The sequence below is a fragment of the Mus musculus genome, chromosome X (genome assembly GCF_000001635.26).
Source record: "Mus musculus strain C57BL/6J chromosome X, GRCm38.p6 C57BL/6J".
Taxonomy (NCBI): domain Eukaryota; kingdom Metazoa; phylum Chordata; class Mammalia; order Rodentia; family Muridae; genus Mus; species Mus musculus.
Genome location: NC_000086.7, coordinates 58,606,395 through 58,613,168, shown reverse-complemented (window position 1 = coordinate 58,613,168; position 6,774 = coordinate 58,606,395).

Sequence of the window (6,774 nt, the reverse complement as noted above, 5' to 3'; positions counted from 1 at the left end):
TCTCTTGTACGCTTGAGCCAGCTCCACTCCACACATATTGCAGATGTCTGGCAAAGTCCAGTATTCTGGGATCTCCACTGCAATTAAGGCTTCTTCAATAGCCTCTCAGAATCTCTGCAAGTACTCCAACCCTGAACCAATGTGCCAAGGCTTAGCTGCTCTCCACAGGCGGACCAGTCATTCTTCCATTTCTCATATTGTAAGACTCCAAGGAGCCATAGCTTACAGGGGACCCCCTGAGTGAACCATGTGGAGTCAATGCAAAAAGCAAGAATTTATTGTTCCAGTCCACTGGGGTCGTACCAGACCCGAAGGAGAGGCAGCGACCCCCAGCACCAGTTCAGCAAGTTTTCATATGGTTTCCAGGGGCAGAACAGAGCATCAGCAACTAGGCAGAATATGATTGGTGGAACAGTGCACCTTTTAAACTGATTGGTCTTTAGGGAATGAGGTGACAAGAACTTCCCTTGTCTGAAGGTGAGCAATGGTCAGTCCTCCCCACCCGCAGATCAGTTCCTGCCTTGTGGGCTGAGAAATGCTAATTAACCTCTCCTTTTTGGAGGGGCGAGTGTTTCATGACTTTCTCAAAGTTCCTGAGCTGACCTTTTCAATATCCCCCAAAACCACAGGGACAACTCTTGGATTTCCAAGGTCAGTTTAAAGCTTGTGATGTAGTCTTGTCCCTCTTAGACTACAGCATTGACCACAAGGAAGTACTTTCTATTGTCCCAATGAAGCACACAAAAAAATCACTTCAGCAATTTCTTACTAGTCACAGCTTTTTAGTCAGCCCCAGTTGATTAGCACACAAAGATCCTTAACCAAAATAACATACAAATGGCTCCTGCCCCAGTTCTGCTGTTCTTTGCTTCTCTCTGAAACCTCACAAGCCAGGCCTCTATTGTCTACATTTCTCTTCAGCAATCTTACCATCCATGTTCCTACCAGGACTGCCCCATCAATCTCTGTTCAACACTTGACAGCTTCTTCTCCAGCCCCAAATTGTCAAGCTTTTCCATGTTCCTCCTCCCACAAAAACAATTCAAGACTTAAAAGACACATGGTCAGGTCCATCAGAGCAATGCCTTATTCTCTGGTACCAACTTCAGTTTTCTTTCTATTGCTGTGATAAAACATGCTGACCAAAAGCAACTTGGGGAGGAAAGTGTTTGTTTAAGGTTGTAGGTTATAATCCATAATTGATGGAAGTCAGGGCAGGAACTCAAGAAGGCTCTTGAGTATAGGTCTGCGTGCTATTCCAGGCAGCATTATCTGTAACCAGGCAATTTACAGTCAAGAATGTACAGAAAGAACATTACCTGTTGCTGTGCTCTATGGCCCATGCTTAACTATCTGACTTATCCAGTCCAGGACTACCTGTCCAGAATGAAACTACACATAGTGGACTAAGCACTCTTATAGTGATTCAGTAACCAAGACACAATCTTCTGCAGACATGCCTACAATCCAAACTGACTTGGGCAGTTTCTCAATTGAGAATCCCTTTTTACATGGTTCTAGGACAGTGGTCTCAACCTGTGGGTCACAGCCCCTTTGGGGGTTGAATATTAGATATCCTGCATAGCATATCAGATATACTGACTCATAAAATTAGCAAAAATACAGTTATGAAATATCAAAAGAATTTTATGGTTGGGGTCATCATAACAAGATGAAATGTATTTCAAATGTCACAGAATTAGGAAGGGTGAGACCCACTGCTCTAAGCAAAGAAAGTTGGCAACTAAAGCTAACTGACACACATGTAACCTAAAAATGCTGATTTCATAAAAGTAGAGAGAATACTGGAGATTACCAGAAGCTGGAGTTAAGCTGGTGGTAGGCAAGGAGAGGGACTTGTTGATCAATGTAAGAAGTTACAGTTATAGGGGAGGCCAATGTTCTATTGAGTAGCAAAACGATAATGATAATATATTATATATTTCAACACAGCTGAGGTTATTTTAAATGTTATCACCATAAATACATGAAAAATATTTGAGGTGATGGGAAAAGGAAATCAGAAGAAAGTAGTCCACATCTGTAGCTGCCAGCTATCTTCAATCAGTGTGCTTGAGGTTTTAAATAAATGGTTGTATTCAGACATTTTGAAAATAGCCAAGCAAGTAATTAACTGAATGCAACTGGTGGTTAGCAAATAAATAACCTTGGTATTTTGACAAAATTCAACTTTTTCTCTGTTCCTTCACATAGAATATTTAACTGAATTCAAGAAAATGTTTCTTCTTACCCTCCCTACTACCAGACTTACATACATACATACATACATACATACATACATACATACAGGGAGAGAGAGAGAGAGAGAGAGAGAGAGAGAGAGAGAGAGAGAGAGAGAGAGAGAGAGAGAGTTACTTGCACTGGGGTCTTAAATATAGCAAATATTTAAAATATAAAGCAGACTGATCAGCTAACCTAGTCTTTAGATAAACATCTATATCTAGTTGTGTTCTATGTTTATTCTATTTCTGATTTCAAAGTTATTCACTATTTTCATTAAGTTAAGATAATTATAATTAAGTTAATTGCTCCCTGCCAATTTTGGTTCCAAATTCTCAACTTCAAGTTGGACCAATGGATTATAAAATTAAAAGGTGTTGTGTATGATAATTGGGTCTTATCAGAAAACTTACTCTGTTGCTCCTACAATAAACATACAAGAAGGTATAATGAAGACTAAGTATTTTTGTGAAGTTAATTCATTAAAGATGGACTAAGAATAGAATTCAATTTCCCCCTCTATTCATGATGTATTAGGCATCAATAACATCCTTTCCATAACAAGAAAAGAGCATTACACTTTGCTTCATTCCTTACTAACACCCTGATGACTAAAAAAGATATTTCAGTATAGGACAAAGGTGTACATTTTTTTGTTAAAAAGACTCCTAGCATTATGCCAAGATGCTGTTACCTACAAAGCTCACAATCACAAACCCATACGTGAGTTACAAAAGACAATTGCAAAACAAATATGATGATAAGGACAAGAGAGATGTTTCCAGGACTAAGAGTGCGTATTCCCTTTGTAGAGTGCAAAAACTCTAAGTGCAGTGTCTCAAACTCACAACGGGCAGCTCACAACCACCTACAACTCCATATCTGGGAGGTTCTGCCTCCTTTTCTGGTTTACACACACAGAGGACAATACAGATAACACAGAGATTTAAGAATGTTCTTTCTCTTTCCTAAGTGTGATGCTAAAGTTGGTCAAAGTGTTTAAGTTCAATGATAGGAGGAATAATCTCAAGAGTTCTATGGACAGCATAGCCATTATTATTAGTAACAATATATATTTTGCTCCTGAAAAATTATGCATGGGCTTCAAATCATTTCACCATGATGTCCAAGTAAGATTGAAAATTAGATGCTGCCTATGTGGCCCAGTGAAAGAGAAGAATTGGGACAAACAATCCAACCAACAAACCAATAAACTCTATTTCTATGAGAGAAAGAGCTAAAGAAAAAAGCCCAGAAGAGATTTCCTCCATAAAGAGCCATTCAGAGCCATTAACCCAGCAATAGCACCCTGCTTGCGTAGAGTTGGAGCAGTGGCTGCTCACTAGAATCGTGCTCCACTCTTGAATAACAGTGCCATAAAAGCCAGTATCTGCAAAGAGACTGACTAAGCTACATACTCCATGGATGGCAAGACCTCTAGAGGAACACAGGCTGTTTAGATGATGGAAGAAAGGTGATTCAGGAGCCTGAAATCAAGTTTCTTCAGCAGCACCATAGAGACTATAGCCACCAAAGAACCATTCCCACCACTGTCCTGGTAGATGAGAACTGGAGACATGAATGTTCTCGGGTAGGAAAAACCACAACCAAACCAACAACAACAGTTTAAAGACCCAATAACTCATCATCCAAGGAGGTAACAAGTCTGGGCAGATTTTCCATAACCTCTTATATCCTCAGTCACAGAAAGCCCTGCTTGGAAAATGTGATCCCAAAACCAAGAGAAAATAAGTTGCAACTGACAGGTGGTAGTAATGGGGTCTCAAACTAAGAATATCTGGCAGAACTTAAGAGTCCCACAGAGGATCATCTCTCAGTTGCCAAAAGATAAGACATAAATTGCTGAAATTCCATAGACTAGCAAAACATCTCCATCTCATCCCCACTCATCTACCATCTGCATAAAAGATGACCAGTCAAGATGGTGGGGAAAGACTCCAGGGAAGCAAAAGTCTCCCAGGAGCCAATGGCAATGACTTAGCTGAAGTACCCATCAAAGGGGAGATAAAACTATAGAGATCACCTCCAGTACATAGGCATGGTCCTCAGTTGAGGTATAGGGCCACCCATCTCAAAATTTTTAACCCAGAATTGATCCTGTCCAAAGGAAAGACCTTGACAAAAAATGAAACAGAGACTGAAGGAAAGGCCATCCAGAGACTGCCCCAGCTAGGGATTCATCCTATCTGCAGACACTATTGCTGATGCCAAGAAGCCCTTGCTGACAGGCGCCTGGTATGGCTCTTTCCTGAGAGGCTCTGCCAGCACCTGACCAATACAGATGCAGATACTCACAGCCAACCATCCAACCCATGGACTGAGCCCAGGGACCCCAATGGAAGAGTTAGGGGAAGGACTGATGGAGCTGAAGAGAACTGCAACCCCATAAGAAGAACAATATCAACTAACTGGACCACCCAGAGCTCCCAGGAACTAAACTACCAACCAAAGTGTATATATACATGGAGGGAGCCAGGACGAAAGATACATATGTAGTAGAGCCTTATCTGACATCGAAGGAAGAAGAGGCCCTTGGTCCAGTGTCAGGGAAGGCTGGGCGGTGGAGGCATGAGTGGGTGGGTTGATGGGGGAGCACCCTCATTGAGGCAGGAGTAGGGGGATGTTATAGGGGGGTTGTGGAAGGGTAACCGGGATGGAGATATCATTTGAAAGATAAACGAATAAAATGATTAATCATTTTTTTTAAAAGGTGGTGGTAAAAGTGTAATTCATCTCAGTAGAAGTAATACTTGATGTTGTTATACTGTTTTCTATTTATTTTTTTTATTATTTACACTTTTGTACTTCACTTGTTGAATTTGAAGTATTATCTCATCTAAATAGGCATTTCTGAGTATCCTTTTCACTCTTGTCTCTCAGATGATCTTTATTTTTTCTCACAACTATAAAATACTTTCTCTCTCATTAATATTTTACTCCTTCTTTCTCCAATTCCCACTTATCTCTGATATTGCTTTTTCCCAGTTGTGCAGCCTAAGTTCACCACTGCTATTCTCAGGAACATAGTGACATACACATTGCCATCACACCATGTGTAGAGAACTCTGGCCATCTTCCCCACACCCCCAAAGAAAAGCAATGGAAATATAATTTGTGTAAAGGTGACTCAGCAGGAAGACTCGCATATAATAAAACATGTAAAAAGAATGGGGAAGAGAGAAACAGTAAAGCACAAAGTACAACAATGACATATAGGAAGATGTGAGACAAGAAGCCACTACACTCCCTCTGCATGCCTATATTTTGTTTACCCCACAAAAGAAAGTAATGCGATAACCCAAATATCAGTAAACAACTTTGGTATCAAGCTTTTTATTTGATTTTTGAGATTATATAACCACATTATTTTTCACTTCCTTTTCCTACCTCCAAACCCTCCCATATATTCTTCCATGATCTCTTTCAAATCTATGATCCCTTTTTCAAACATTTCTGTTAAATGCATACTTTTATGCATGTACATATATATTGCTAAATATGTCCTGCTCAGTCATTGCCCTTCTGTGGAACTATTTCTCCTACTTTCAGCATCCTCTACTAACAGGTAGTTCTTTGTGTAGGGTTGAGTACCAGGGCTTTCCCATGTCTACCCGTGATATCCCTGTTCAGCTAATATTTAGGCAGTCATGTTGGTGAAACTTTATGGGTGTGGCTTCTGGCATTAAGCTTAGAGTATTTTTCAAAGATCAAAGATGACATGAAGGACACAAAAGCAGAAGAGTGGAGTAAGTAAATATTCAGGACCTAGACAAGGCAGTCAGGAAAGTGGACTAAATGGTCAATAATTTGGATACAAATTTTAAAAATGTCAAAAAGAACATTTAGACTGTTTAAAAGGACCAAACAAAACTGCTAGAAATGAAAAGATAAATCAGTCAAACAAAAGGATAATGGCAAGCACTAGCAAAAGACAAGATCGATCAGAAGAAGGGGTTGGGGACAAGGTCAAGTCAGTAATACATTACATTTAGATATGGATACATTAAAAAAGTGATCATGGAAAAACTTCTAAGATTCTGGTATATGTTTGACAAATCAAACCAAGGAAGAAAGCAGTAGAAAATCAACTAGAATATAATCTAAAACTGTACAGTCCAGAAGCATTCAGACATAAGCAGATAGATGTAATCAGAAAATAATTTCTCTAGGATATATCACAGTCAAACTGTCAAAACTACAAAGAAAAAAACCCACTAATAAATTCTGGAAGGTAAAAATATATAAACTCTCTTATAAAGGCAACTACATCAGAAGAACATCAGATTTTTTTTTTAAATCAGTGATTAAAAACAAAAAAACAAGAAACTAAAACCATAAAATTTTATACTTCAAGAGGTGAAAGTAGCTGGGCAGTGGTGGTGCATGCCTTTAATCTCAGCGCTTGGGAGGCAGAGGCAGGCGGATTTCTGAGTTCGAGGCCAGCCTGGTCTACAAAGTGAGTTCCAGGACAACCAGGGCTACACGGAGAAACCCTGTCTCGAAACAAAACAA